This window comes from Otolemur garnettii, unplaced genomic scaffold, assembly GCF_000181295.1.
Source record: "Otolemur garnettii isolate 467f Iridium unplaced genomic scaffold, OtoGar3 scaffold00165, whole genome shotgun sequence".
In the NCBI taxonomy this organism is placed as follows: Eukaryota; Metazoa; Chordata; class Mammalia; order Primates; family Galagidae; genus Otolemur; species Otolemur garnettii.
The window spans coordinates 718113-733921 of record NW_003852560.1 but is presented as its reverse complement, the minus strand read 5'-3'; the positions used below and the strand labels follow the sequence as shown (position 1 = coordinate 733921).

General features: G+C 39.2%; 1 protein-coding gene across 4 annotated transcripts in view; it reads right to left on the bottom strand.

The window, feature by feature from the left end:
- The window catches only part of RGS7 (regulator of G protein signaling 7), a 462295-nt gene that overhangs the window by 227510 nt on the left and 218976 nt on the right, over nt 1-15809 (bottom strand). The window lies entirely within an intron of this gene.

Here is a 15809-nt window from a genome sequence, read left to right as displayed (position 1 = left end):
CTGTAAGTATATGGTACCCATTCAATTTCTTATGACACTGTATTAGGAGGATCCACCATCTCTCCCCACTACAATGCAAACTCTGTAAGTATATGTGCTGAGATATGGCCTGTGCAGCTGGGTGGAAGACGCTTCCTCATCTCTGCATTCTCAGTGTGTTTTGCGGAACTTGTCTATAGAAAGTGCTCAAAAAGATTCCGTCATTGAAGAGGTGGGTACGTGTGGCAAACCTACATTTTGTCTATGGAGTTAGATAAGCTAGTTTGGTTTAGCAAATGTCTTCAGAGCATGTACTCTATACAAGGACCATTGAAGTTGGGCATAAGAGTGGATAAAACAAATTCTTACTCCTGTGCTCAATAAAGTGGTGAAATTCCCTTGAAAAGGGGTGAATCTGTAAAACAGAAGTGGAAATAAGAGTGTGTGTTATCCGGCTGTGTCCTTGTCTAAGACCTGGGAGGAGGAAAAACTGACAGAAACCACATTATGATCATACAATTAAGAAGTTCATGAATGATATTCTGTGGGATTAACTTCACTCTTCAACATCCCTTATAAATGTATCCTTTCTTCTCTGAACCCCGACAGTTGTAGCGAGTCAAGTTTATGCCATAGATCTCAGTCAAAAGCAGAGATGATTAGCTGTCTTTGTCTCTTAGCTTGTTTTCAGAGGAGAAACAATGCTTTGGTTTTCATTTTACGAGCCAGAGAAATCAAAACGTGCAACGTTAAAAGACAAATTTCAGCCAAAGTTTAAAAAAAGAGTCAAAATAACCAAATTGGTGTCAGATGTCAAGAACCCCTTGGAAATACATGAAGACCGAGGACGAGAGGATATTTAAGAGGACTGCATATTATCAGCATTCAGTTACCAGAAGCCCAAATTAAGATAATGGAAGCAAAGTGAGAATGTATTGTCTCAGTAAAAGAAAAGATTTAGGAACATCTGGAGCCAGCTGCCCAAAAGCTACTGATGGGACCGAATTTCTGCACTCCCTTCACTTTCACACAAATCTCACCCTCAGTTTACACCTGTCAGGTTAGCAACCCATGCAGAGAGATGCTCTCTTCCCAACAGCTCTAGCAAAAGTGCTTGGCATGAGTCTCTGATCTGCCAAGCCCGAGTCACTCTCAATGCAGAGGACTGGCTTGCCCCACTCAAACCCTACGATCTGAGAGAGGGAGAAGACTGTTACCCAAAGAAAACTGGAGGAAATGGTGCCAGGAAAAGTGGGAAGGGCTTTTAAGCTGGCAAATCTGACTGCTACAACTGGTGTAAGATAACACGAGCCTTTAGAGACATGGTTGCCTCACCATTAAAAAAAAAAAAAAATCCTCAAATCCTTGTTCTGAGACAAGCCAAATTGCTTAGCACCGAGGGCTGGCTCTGAGTGTAGTTATTTTTAAATTATTTACTGATCTTCCCACAGCATTTGCCCCCTGGCAACTGTTAGCAGCCATCTCTTGCTGAAAGGCCACCTGGCCAGAAAGGTTAAGGGAAATATCCAAAGCCTCTACCGAAAGGGAGAATACTTATTTTTAGCTTTCTGCTGTTTGATCTTAAATGCATTTAGCCTGGAATGACTTCAGTGAGATTTGTACATGTGAAGCCTGCCAAAAAAAGAAGGGAGAAAAAGTCAAATATTAAAGAAAACCTCACTCTCATCCAAAAGATGAAGATCCTTTAAATTTCTAAAGAAAATGTTAGTTCTATTTTTAACTCCCTTTTGGGTTTGCTAAGGCTTAGGCTAAGGAGAAATAGGTCAGGTAACAAAAAATTTTTTTTAAACCAAAAGATTTTATATTTGGGAATCCTAAACCCTTTATTAACAAGTTTTTGACAAGGGGGAGAAGAGAGAAAGCAGACTTCATACATGTGATCCAGGTCTCAATAATTTAAAATTTTCCACAAACAGGCTCCGTAAGATTTCTGAAAGAGAATTAGTTCTCTGAAAGAGAATTAGAAAGGTCAGTAAGACCACAGTCTCGTGAAAAAGTGAAGGTGGCTCGGCGTCCATAGCACAGTGGTTTCAGCTCCAGCCACATGCACTGAGGCTGGAGGGTTCGAACCCAGCCTGGGCCAGCTAAACAAGAGAACTGCAACCAAAAAATAGCCGAGCACTGTGGCAGGTGCCTATAGTCCCAGCTACTTGGGAGGCTAAGGCAAGAGAATGGCTTAGGTCTAAGAGTTTGAGGTTACTGTGAGCTGTGATGCCACAGCACTCTACCAAGGACAACATAGTGAGACTCTGTCTCAAAAAAAAGAAAGTAAGAAAAAAAAGAGAGAGGGCGGCACCTGTGGCTCAAAGGAGTAGGGTGCCGGCCACATATGCCAGAGGTAGTGGGTTCAAACCCAGCCCCAGACAAAAACTGAAAAAAAAAAAAAAAAAAAGAAAAGAAAAGATAAAGAGAAAGCACAGGTGATGAAATTGTCCTTCTAGAAAGAACTATCAAAGTAGCTTGTCACCTTCAGTTGTTGCTATCTGTGGAGTGAAAGTGACGGGTGGCCAGTGATTCCTTACATCAACTTTTACCTCCAGCTTTGCTTTCCAAGCATTTTCAATGATCAGTGCAACTCCATTCGAAAGCATCTTCTAGGTCAGCGGTTCTCACCTTGTGGGTCGTGACCCACAGGAACTGTATTAAAGGGCGGTGACCCTAAGAAGGTTGAGAACCACTGTTCTGGGTCATCACCAAACTCTGCTCAGAATCCATTTGAAGCTGGCAATTCTCAGGTTCCAACTTAAAATAGTTTAACACTCAAGGCCACCCTAGGATTGGACAGAACAAAGGGCAGCCCACCTGGAGGCTGATCCCACCAAGAGGCCACCAAGTATGAGAGTGAGCCACACCTGCCATGATACGCACCTGCCATGATACACACCTGCTATGATACATGCAACCTGGTTTGTTGTATTTGATTAGGTTTTACATTTCTCGCATCAGCCTTTTCTAGGATGCTCTTCATTTTTCCCCTAAACGCTTTTTCTCCTTCTTCATGAGAACTTCTCTCACTACACCAGCCCTCCTGATGGCTTCCCTCCACTGGGGACTCCACAGACAGGAACACCTTAGCATTTAACAAGCTACTGTGTTAGGTTCCTCCCTTATTAGGTATAGAGAAGACATAGTTGGTCTGATACCTCACTCTGAGCCACATGTGAACAGCCACTCTGCAGCTGTAAGGTACAGAAGAATTGTCACCATAGTGTTGGGTTTGAATGACATCAAAGTTTAAATTTCCAGTGATACTAATGAAAGATGGGAGAATTTATTGCTTCTAACGTGTTTCCCCGAAAACAAAAAATAACCCTAGCAGGAATAACCAAAAAATAAGCCCTAGCAGGATTTCTATGCATTTGTTAAATATAAGCCCTACCTCAATAATAAGACCTAGCCATACTATGCATTTCAGCATGGAGCAGTAAAGAAGACTGGAATACATTTTATCTGCCACAGCTCCTTTCTCAGAGCCGTTTGCACTTGTGTGGGTACACACGTGGTAACCCCCGGTCACAGGCATCCTTTTGCGCACGTGCAAACAGCTGGGGGAAAGGAGTTCACATATCACTAGCGCCAGCCCCACCAACAAGGTCGGCTCCCCCTGTCGGGTTCCAGAAGAAGACAACTTAACTGTATTTGAATAAATGTAGATTGTTATATTACACTTAATAAAAATAAGATATCCCCTGAAAATAAGCCCTAGTGTGCCTTCTTGAGAAAAAATAAATATAAGACAGTGTCTTATTTTCGGGGAAACACGTACTAATAGTTATGAGACCTAAAATCGTATCAAAGTGATCCTTGGATTTAATTTATTGTCCATTTATTTAGAATCAGTATGAGTATATAATTTCTTTTTTTGTACAATGACAGCTTTATTGATAATTCACATGGCCGTTCTTCTAAGTAAAGTCTTGCAAGAATAGAAAAACAAACACCAAATGTACTCAATACTAAACTGGAACTAGTGAGGGCACAGTTTCTGTTTAAAGGACGATCACTTTGTCCAACTGCTGCCCCCAGTGGTCCACAGATTTCTGTTAAAGACTGGTAATTCTTTGCATGTTGGATTCTCTCATACAGAGATCAAGCACTCTGTCATAAGCAATGGGAAAAATTTTGCTCAGTGCCTCAAAAGAAAAGAAAAAGTTTAGCTTTCAGAACTGTCAATGTTGTTCACATTCTAAAGTCTGACTTTGTGTCCAATAATTCCCCCAAATCTCCAATTAAGGCAAGAAGTCATGGTCCAAGTTCATTCCACAGGCCGGATGGAGATAAGACTTAAAGTCCCACCTTGCAATTTTCCTTTTTTACCTCTCCCTGGTCCAAACAAACCCTCCTATATCAACTATTCTTCTTTCTCAACTGAGTCCTGTGCATGGAGCAAAAATGGGATTAGCTCAGAGTAATAATTTTATACATGAATCCTATTAAAAAGTTTCAAGAGAATAAATTTAAAATAAGCTACCCTCAATTTTCCTCCATAACACAATGTGACAAAAGAAAGTTAGAATAAAGTCTTTTTTTGAGAGAGAGAGAGAGACAGAGTCTTACTTTGTTGCCCTTGGTAGAGTGCTGTGGTGTCATAGCTCACAGTAACCTCCAGCTCTTGGGCTTAGGTGACTGTCTTGCCTCAGCCTCCTGAGTAGCTGGGACTACAGGTGCCCACCACAACACCCAGCTATAGAACAAAGCCTTAATTTGTGCAAAAACTACAACTGTTTCCCTGAAACAGGCAAGGCAGTCATGCGAATGGATATGGGGTCAAAGAAATCCAACCAAAAGAATAAAGAGCAAATAGAACAGGCAAAAATGGCTGACACATAAATACATTCTGAGATGATCAATAATAAGAACTCCCCAGATTGTGGTATTTGGAGAGAAGTGGTGGACTTACAGCTGTGGAATAAGGTCAAGATCTGGCTTAGGTTGCAGAACCATTCAGTCTTTCATTTCTTTGTCTGATGCTCTGTTGCTATTTCTGTACTCTGTGCTTCTGGTTTCTGTATGTATCTGTGTGTGTATACAGACACACACACACACATACACATATATATGTAGCATACATATGCACACAGCATACACACACACAACATAATCTGATGCCATAAAAGTACAGAGTACCAAAATACTAATATGTACAAAATAAACATTTTACCATGTATGTCCCTGAAATATTTAATATATAGCAGCAGTCCCCAACCTTTTCAGCACCAGGGACCAATCTCATGAAAGATGATTTTAACACAAATCCGGCGGGGGTGATGGTTTCTGAATGATTCGAGTGCATTACATTTATTGTGCACTTTATTTCTGTTATTGTTACATTGTAATAATGAAACAATTATCCGACTCACCATAAGCAGAATCAGTGGGAGCCCTGAGCTTGCTTTCCTGCCAACTAGATGGTCCCATCTGGGAGCGATGGGGGACTGTGGCACCTGAAGTGTGTTGCTTGTGTCCTCAGCTCCACCCCAGTTCATCAGGCATTACATTTCATAAGGAGTGTGCACCTAGCTCACTCACACGTGTGGTTCACAGCTCTGTTCAGGCTCCTATGAGAATTACATGCAGCTGCTGCTCTGATAGGAGGTGGAGCTCAGGCGGTGATGCCAGAGATGGGGAATGGCTGTAAACACATATGAAGCTTCTCTCCTTACTCGCTGTTCACCTCCTGCTGTGGGGCCCAGTTCCTAACAGGCCATGGACTGGTACCGATCTGCAGCCTAGGGCCTGGGGACCACAGATATATACATCTTATAGATGTGGTCTGTGCTTCTGCATATATACACACACATGTATACACACACATATACACACACACATATACATATGCTAATCCAGGGCTATTAAATAATCTGTATGCTTTATCCCTTCTTATTAGATTAATTTAGATTCACGTGTCAGCTCTGTGACTAACAATAGCACTTGGGAAAATCATTTATTTTCTCTTTATTATCTTTATAAGGGCACAAATATAGAAAATGATACATTTAAAGAGAATACTCACTGACTCCTAAGTCTAGTGTAAGCACTTCACAAATGCTAGTATTCACAATGAGCTGTGGCTACCAAAATACATTCAAAATCATATATGCATCACCACCAGAGCTGTCGTCTAAAATACAATGTTCTCTGCAGTGTGAGAAACAGAACTCAAATACAAGTGTCTTTACCACCAGCATGTACTGTTTCCAGCGTTCTAGACAGGCTTTGAGGAATATTTATATTTGAACACGCAAATGTCTAATCTTCTAAAAATTAAAATTTAAATTAAGATTGTTGGGGGGCTCTGCAGGAATTTGAAAATTGTGTCTAATTTCCCAGTTCTCTGCCTTAAAAGCCATCGAAGCCAGTTATGGACAGCAAAGCAGAGTTGCCATCTCTCTAGTGTTCCCCGCTGAGATAAAAGCCTCATGCAGCACTGGATGGCAACAGAGCAAATAATTAGGCTGAGGGCTCTTTCCAGAGCCCATGGATCAGAAAGGGGAATTAGTCGCAGATGCACCTCAGCACTGGGACATCAGCTGTCCTATAAGAAGTCATTTACGCTTCCTGAATGTCTACTGCAAGCCAGGCTCTGAGGAGCCAGGCAGAGAGCACATGTGGTCTTGAGAGATAATTCTTGTACCCCAGGCACTTAATGCCTCTAGGAAACCATATCATATGTCCATTGAGAATGAAATGTTGGTCAAAGAAATTCCATGAAGAAGAAGAAGAAAGAAATGATTGATGCAAGCTGGCCTCACAATGGGGATATGATGGGAGGAAGGCTAGTTCTTGCTCCTAGAATTATCAGGAGGAGAAAACTTGGAGCCCTTAGACCTGTGTTCAAAAAGAGAGGCGGGGTCTGAAAAGAAAGCCAGGTGACCTCATCATGATAAAAAGGCAGGACAGAACAGTAGCTCATGAATGCACCTGGAATGTGTGTGCACTAAATCACGATTTCACAGAACCGCATCCACACCAGCAGTTCAGTCATCAGAGTCATTCCTTCTCAGCCGGGCGTGCTGACTTACACCTGTAATCCTAGCACTTTGTGGGGCTGAGGCAGGCAGATTGCTTGATCTCAAGAGTTCAAGACTAGCCTGAGAAAGAGCAAGATCCCATCTCTACAAAAAATAGAAAAACTAGCCAGGTGTGGTGGTGCAGGCTTGTAGTCCCAGCTACTAAGGAGGCTGAGGCAGGAGAATCACTTGAGCCCAAGAGTTTGAGGTTGCTGTGAGCTATGACGACTCAGCACTCTACCCAGGATGATGGAGTAAGATTCTGTCTCCAATATATATATTTATTTTTGAGGATAATGAAAATGAAGGCTTTAGTATTACCCTAACTAAGGTTTTAATCTTCTTTCAAAAGAAAGCCCTGTACTGATCTCCATGAGGATTAAGTAACTCTGAGGAAAAAAGAAAAAAGAAAAAAAAAAAAAAAAGCAAGCAACATTAATGTGTTGATTCAAAGAAGTAAAAGCAGCCTGGCCCTCTCCATAGATTTTTTTTCTTTGCAACCTATAATTTCTATTATTTTTAAAAACAGCTCACCAATGAACAGAATTAGGCTTCTTAAGTTTGTTGCATTAAAGTACAGTCAACACTTGTGAGAAATAATTTCCAGGTTGATTACTACAAAATGAAAATTGGATACGTCTGCATCAGTTAAGCCTCCCAAAGCAATATTGCCTCTGGCTTTCACAATTTTATTCTTTCATTAATAGTCCAGATGGCACAATCCACTGAGTATTGACATCATAAAAAAGAAATGAGTCAAGAAAGTCAACATGGAATTTATTTAAGAAAAAAAAAAAACTCAATATCAATATGTAATGAACTTAAGTTCAATTAATAAGGTGTGAAAAGAGCAATTAACAAGATTTTTATGTTCCTAGAAGATTTCAGTTTGGTATGTATAGTTATTTGTTGTGAAGAATAAAAAAAAAAAAAAACCTTAAACAGTCTTAAATGCTATAGGGCAGCTTGAGATTGTGGAGAATGATTATTGTTTAATGAAAATAGCAGCTAAGGATTCAACAAAGTACCCTTTTGAGGATCTCATTAGGAAACCTTGTGCCATATACTACAAAGGACATCTAACATAAATTAATTCCTTGGTCTTGCAATAGATTAACTGTCTAGTAGGCAAGAAAATGTCCAGATCTCAGTCTAATCCAAGCTTCTGAGCATGGGAATCAGTCATGAATAAGGGTAATAATGACGCTGCTCATTGATATTTAGGGAACCTGCAGCCTTCTGGTTTCAAGGCTGTTCTTTTTTAAGCACCAGAGAAAGCAAGAAAAGCTTCATCTTTCTCTGCTGCACCCTTTTGAGAAAAAGATTTGTCTGTAAAATTTGGATTCAGTCAAAAGCTGCATTTGAAGAACTAGAAAGCTGCAGTGGCCTTAAGGTCACAGTTTGGGACACCACCATTAAAAAATAAAGATGAAGCCCAAATTGCCCATGCTTTTCTGTTTATCTCTTCTGCATGTATTACCCAGCGTTATTTAATGCTTTTGGAAGTATTTGTACTTGAAATACATGACTGGTAACAAGTTCTACCTTTTAATTACTTGGGCTATGTAAATTCCTAGTATCTCTGTACATCCAAAAGCTTCCTTCTCAAGGGATTCCCTTTTACTGAACCTTCTCGAGGAATGTAAAGTTCACCTTGAGGTTGCATTAAAAATGGCATAAAATGTCCCTAATTTAATATGCCGGCTAAGTAGCTCTTGTTCGTATGGTTTTGAACGTGGATAAGATAGATCCTTTTTGTTTCTGTCCAATAACCTCCTATGCTATCCTTAGGACGTTGTGAGGTCTTCTTAGTCAAAAGAGCACATTGGAACAATGACTTTGACGACTACTAGTGAACCTCTGGTCCTTTTCATGGGCCTTAACTATTAGCGCCAAGTCTGCCCTTCCAAAATTTGACTTTGCATTATTTCTTACAAATGTATGACTTTCTATATGGATAAATTAGATCTTTCAGGGTAACTTTGTGAACCTTTAGATGTCTCAGTATTCTCATCTTTGAATTTTTCCTTCTTGGCTTGGATTTTCGCTTTTTAGTATAAAGAGACATCATCTGTAGTTCTGAAGATTCCAGATGCCTATAAAGACAACCTTTCAACGCTATCTAGGATAAAATTCAACACCAGCTGGGATTCCCCAGATTGCCATAAAGTTGTTTGTTATGCCTGCGTTGTGTTTTCTTTCTTTTACATTGCCCCTTAGCCATGCCAATAGTCCCAAACACTGCCATGTATAGTCTTCTTTTTATACAAATGTATAAATGGTTTTTGGAAATATTAAGTAGACCAGTTTCCCCTTTTCCCAAAGTCTACAAAAGAAGTTATGATCTTAGTGAGGCTTGTTACTTCTTCACAGAATCCTGACTACGTATTTTCAAAGATCCTGTTGGATTTCCATATAGAAATGAGAAAGCAAGTGATTCATCTACATGATTTTTTTTTCTTTAAGACAGAGTCTCACTTTGTTGCCCTGGTTAGAGTGCTGTGTCATCATAGCTCACAGCAATCTCAAACTCTTGGGCTCAGGGGATTCTCTTGCCTCAGCCTCCCAAGTAGCTAGGACTATAGGTGTGCGCCACAATGCCCAGCTAAATCTATATGATTCTTGAAGTCTTTTTAAGAGAACTCCTTAAGGACAAAAAGATAGTATTCTGTAAGCACAATGACAGCTGTCACAGAGATTTATCATTTTGTCCTGTTGTTAATGATTTACTCTTGAATTCTATTTACAATCTTGAGTAGAATAATCTCTCTCCAGAGATTTATTTACAGCTTTTGGCTACACAGCAATAAAGTGATTTAGCTATATTAGGAAGAGTCTTTCCTCTACTGAGTCCATCACAGGGACAAGGCATGATGTTCTAAAAGTAAGGGTAGTGTAATAAAACTATTCCAGAAAGTCAACACAGTTGTTAGGGAAAATCCATCTTTGCAGATTTTGACAGATATATTTATGTATTTGGGCAAAATTTTCCTCTCTAGAATGAAATTATTTGGCGAAAAATGACTCTAGCTGAATTTGGGAATAAATGTGTTGGCCTGAGTTACTTAAACCAACAGAATTCAAGGGCTTTAATGCAATTCACACAATTCAGTAGAGACTTCAGATGTCTAATACTTTATATTTCCATTCCAAAATTATCTCCAGTCCTAATAATAATCACTTAAAATATAAAATAATCAATTAAGGAGTCCAGAAAGCACTCCCTAGAAGCACACCACCATCTACAGTTATCTGGAATGAGCAAACAGTTCCTGGGCCTAGCACTTATGGCTGCAAAGAAAGCTGAAATTAAAATCAAAGCATTTAGATATCCTTGAATTTGTACTGTTTCTTTGAACATTCTGGTAAAAATAAGAAATGTTAAAGATTGCTTTTCATCTTGGTCATTGCAAATTTATCCAGCCAGAATTAAAAATCAATTATTTCCCTAAGTACAGTGGTGGTTACCAGAGGCCAAAAGGGAACAGGGACCAGATTTGGGCGTGGGAGGAGCAATGAAGAGAAATTGGTTAATAGATACAAAAATACAGTTTGATAGAAATAGTCAGTTCTAGCATTGGATACTACAATAGGAAAATTATAGCTAGTAATTATTCATGACATATTTCAAAATAGCTAGAAGAGAAAGAATTATAATGTTCCCAACACAAAGAAAAGGTAAATATTTGAGGTGATGGATATCCCAATTACCCTTAATCATTACACACTGCATCCAAGTATGAAAGTATCATGTCCCCAAAATACATGCAATTATGATATACCAATAAAAATAAAATAAATCATCTCTCTACAAATACAGTGAAAACGCAATAAATAGCTAACTTTGGCATTTCCCAGGAAGACTTAGCTATTAGAAAGAATTGTCTAGAACGTTTGCCAAGTGGCTGAGATTAAAATTCTTCACTTAACAATCCAAGTGGCTGAGATTAAAATTCTTTACTATTTCTAATCACTCCATGGTGCTATTTTAGAATAAGGAAAGAGTAGCAGCCAAAAGGGGGTACTGAATCTTCCATACCAATAATAATTTAAGGATCTGTTTGATGCCCTGACATCTCAGCTTCTCTTCCTGTCCCTCAGCTTGGCTGCCTACTTAGTTACTAAGTGCCAGCTGCTTTATCATCCAGCTCTGTCAGACAGGATGTGTCAAGAAGATGACAATGAAGACTAGCTTTTTGCAAAGGTCCATGTCTCTTACAGATCCAGCTAATGTTTCTTGTTTTCTCCCAGAATTTTTTTTCCAGAATTGAACTTCAAGTACTGCCACTACTTTCAGTATACTTTTTTTTCCATCCCATGTCACACATAAATTTTCTCTTTACATTCTTCAATTTTCCTTGAGATATTATAAAAAATATTAAGGACATCATTTCTGACAAAATATTTTAGGATTTTTTTCACAAGCAATCTAATTCTTTCTGAATTTCTTGAGAATCCATGGTAGTCATTTGTATGATGGATAAAAACAACAAAATAACAACCACTGCCACCTCACAGGGTGGCATGATGTAAGGGTATATGGCACACTTCACCTCACAGCAGTAAGTTGTCAGTTTCAGAAAGGAAGATCTTAAGAACCTTAGAAGCTCTCGATATCAGCTTGGGGAACGATTATATGAAGAAGACTGCTGAAAATTGCAACAACAACAAAAATAAATAGGACTTAATTAAGCTAAAAGGCTTCTGCACAGCCAAGGACACAAAAATTAAAGCAAACAGACACCTGTGGAATGGGAAAAGAGATTTACAAGTTTCAAATCCAACAAAGGCTGGATAACCAGAATCTATAGAGAACTCAAATAAATCAACAAAAAAAGAGCAAACAATCCCTTCTATCACTGAACAAGAGACATGAACAAAAGCTTCTCCAAAGAAGACAGATGAATGACAAAAAACACATGAAAAATGCTAATCATCATCGAAATGCAAATCAAAACCACCCTGAGATATCACCTAGCCCCAGAGGCAATATCCCACATCACAAAGTTCCAAAGCTGCATAGGCTGGAGAGGCTGTGGAGAAAAGGCAACACTTTTACAGTGTTGGTGGAATTGCAAACTAATACAAGAAGTATGAAGAATCCTCAAGGAACTAGAAGTAGACCTTCCATTTGATCCTGCAATCCCATCACTAGGCACCTACTCAGAAGAAAAAAAATCATTCTACGATAAGGACATTTGCACTAGAATGCTTATCGCACCTCAATTCATAATTTTCAAGATGTGGAAATCAACCATCAACCCATGAATGGATTAATAAACTGTGGTATATGTATATTATGTAATACTATTCGGCCATAAAAAGATGGAGACTTTATAGCTTTTGTATTAACCTGGATGGAGTTGGAGGACCTTCTCCTTGGTAAAGCATCACAAGAATGGAAATGCAAATATCCAACGTACTCAATATCAATATGAAACCAGTAGATGAACAAATACATGCCCACACATGAAAAAAACACAATTGAACTCAAGTGGGGAGGGGGAGAGAAGGGATCGGTATGCTCTCATCTAACAGGCATGATGTAAGGGTGTGTGGCACACTTCCTGCTGATGGGCACAACTACAACTTGGACTTTACCTAACAAATGTAAATGTGTAACCTATTTTTCAGTACCCTTATGTTAATCTGAACTTCAAAAAAAAAAGTCTTATAAGCATCTTAAAACTAGGTGGTCTTATAAGCTTCCTAGAAAAATTTCCACATTACTAATTCTTATCATCTTCAAATTGACTTCAAATATAATCGAGGTTGAGTCATACAAAGGACATTAAAAGTTATTCTCAAAAACATGTAGGTACAGAATATCCTTAGTAAACTTGATTGGTTCAGTCCATTTTATGACGCTTGTATCTTTTGCTTCTTATCTGAATAACTGCCCATAAGCCAAGGTTAATCTATATCAATCATCTTTCTGATACTTATAAAGATTTATACAACTCATGAAGGGAAAACAAACTCAAACTGTTACATTTAAAGCCAACTTGGCTTTTAAGCTCGTATACCACTCAGTTTTCATATGCATGGCTGAAAACAACAAGAAGTCATCACAGAGAACTTTGTATAATGTTAGAGGAACAAATTATTTCACATCCAATAGTATTAAATATAACAGTTCCTATTTTGTACAATTAAAGTAAATCAATGTGCCACCAGTTAGAGCTTCCTTTGTTAGCAAACTTGCTGAGAAAAAGAATAGAACCCTGAAGAAACAAATAGCTAGGATGGGGTCTAGAGAATTCAAGATGTTTTTCTGAACCCCAGATGTAAGGCCAGCCATACTCATGTGACATGAGGACTCCTTGACCATGAACGTTGCTCTTGGCAATGACTGGAGAACCATGTGTAAAACAGCATGTTGAAAGTGGCAAATTCAGATGAGGAATGGAAGTTAAGTTGCCATAAAAGAATGGCAGAGACTCAACACCTTAATTATCAGCATGTCTGCGATGAGGAACCTTCTGACACTAATAAAAGATAAAAGGCAAAAATACATAAAACACAGCAAGGACTACAACTCCCTGTTAATTTTTGACCATTATCTGCCCTATTAACAGGGCTTTGTGATCTGGAGCAGACCCCTTTTCTTTTTGGCTCCTGAAAATTAGTTCAGCAACTTCCATCTTCAAACACGTTCAAGGATCTGGTTTAACCGGGACCTTTTTATTTGATCGCTGCCAACAGGCGGTCCTACAGTCTTTTATGATGTCAGTGGGCTGCTTCCCAAGCAGATGCAATTGAAGTTTAATGAAAACCTGCACCATTTACACTGAACTGAGAAGGGAACCGCAGTTTATTTTCTTCTGTGGCTTACATTGGAAATGCAGTAACTTCCTAGCCAAGGAGAAAAATGGAACTCATCCAACAGGGGAAGCCTTATTTTCTTCATGCTACAAGAACAGAATTATCAACTGTCAAGAACATGCGAACATTTCGGAGCATCACGCCAGTCCATGTGTTTCATTTTCAGCTAGGTTAATTTAGGGGGGTTGGATGGGGTGAGTATTTCTAGAGATTTTACCTGAGGTTCGGCCAAGCATTGGTCATGAACACACCAATAGCTTCTCCTTCACACTTCACAGAGCATGGCCCATATTGAATGAAAGCAGACAGATTAGTGTGAAGTCTAGACTTCATGTGCCAACTTGTTCTCTTTGTTAAGTCCTGGTCATTTATATGAGGTCTTTACAGTTCCCCAGAACATCTGGCCTTGAGCCTTGTCTCCCTTGCCCCTGCTGAAAGCGAGCTCAGTCAAACAGTGCCAGCCAGGACTTAAGAGCAAGCATGAGGGAACCACAAACTCTGTTCTCCCCACCAAGTGTTTCTGTTCCTCAGAGGCCCATTATCTTTGGTTATCTCATTTTCTCAATCCACAAACAACTCCACGAGGGCTCTCATCTACTCACTGGTTTCAAATATTTGAGTTGATAAATTCCCATAAATTCCAAACATCTATTTCCAAAAGTTCCTTGGATGTTTTATCCAGTTGCTTTTTGTACATCTGAAATTCTATGTATTTAAATGTATCATGCCTTCTCCCATCACCCTCATGAAAAGAGAGAGAGACAGGGACAGAAAGAGGGAGTCAGAGAGAGATGGGCAGGCAGAGGTAATCTCCTGTGTTTCCCAGTGTATGGGTGGAAAGCATAGTGTATTTGTTCTCAAGGTCATACTCATGGGTGTCATTATTGGCAATGCCTTTTCCCTTAACTCACCTGTCCTCTTACTCTTCCCCACCAAACCTGCCACTGAATTAGCAATGAAGTCCTTTCTGAGTCCTTAATGTCTCCTATACATAATATTTTTTCCTTAAGTCACACTGCTTAAGTCACACTCCATCATCTCTGCTCTGGACTAGCATCAAGCCCTTAGTCTTATCTCCCTCCTTTCTCTACAAAATGACTCTTATTCTCTAAATTTTTCCAGAGAAAGTCTGTTTGAAAAACTGAATGTTACTTTCCTGCTTAAAATTTCCCAATTGCAATTTATTCTTTTCAGAATAAAATTCTCAACTTCTCAAGATGCTAACTACTGTCTTCTTTCCTCTCTACCTGATCTGAACTCTCCAAACACCTGACTCATCTACCTGATCTGAACTCTCCAAATACCTCATCTTTCTGCCAAGGTCACTTTGCACTATTTGACGTTCCCAGAGTTCGCCATGCTCTTTCATGCCCTCAAGTTCTCCTGCACATGCTTGTCTTTGGTTTGGTTGAGTCTGACTCATGCTTTACAATGTCACCTTCTCCAAGAAATGTCTCTGTCCCCAGAAGGATAAGTGAGATTCTACATACTCCTGCAGCACTCTTGAGTTTACCTCTTAATCTGGAAATTACCTCCTGGTACTTAAGGACACTTCCCCTCAAGGTAGTCATGGCTACTTGGGAAGCTGAGGCAAGAAAATCACTTAAACCCAAGTGTTTGAGGTTGCTGTGAGCTGTGATACCATGGTACTCTACTGAGGGCGACATAATGAGACTCTGCCTCAAAATAAATAAATAAATAAATAAATAAATAAATAAATAAAAAGATAGAAAGCATGTATGTCATACTTTTTTGTATCTCCAGGCCTAACAAAATGCTCGCATGCAGTAGGCTCTCAAGGTATGTTTAATTCATTAACAAATAGGATTCTTCAGATCCCATGCTACAGCCAGCTTCAGATATCCAAAGAGTACCAAAGAAACTAAGGAGTTAATGTTTGTGTTCTTGTTTGTATGATTGATATGATGAATAAAATAATTTCAGAGAAATTTCTTTTGTACACAATTTAAAGCA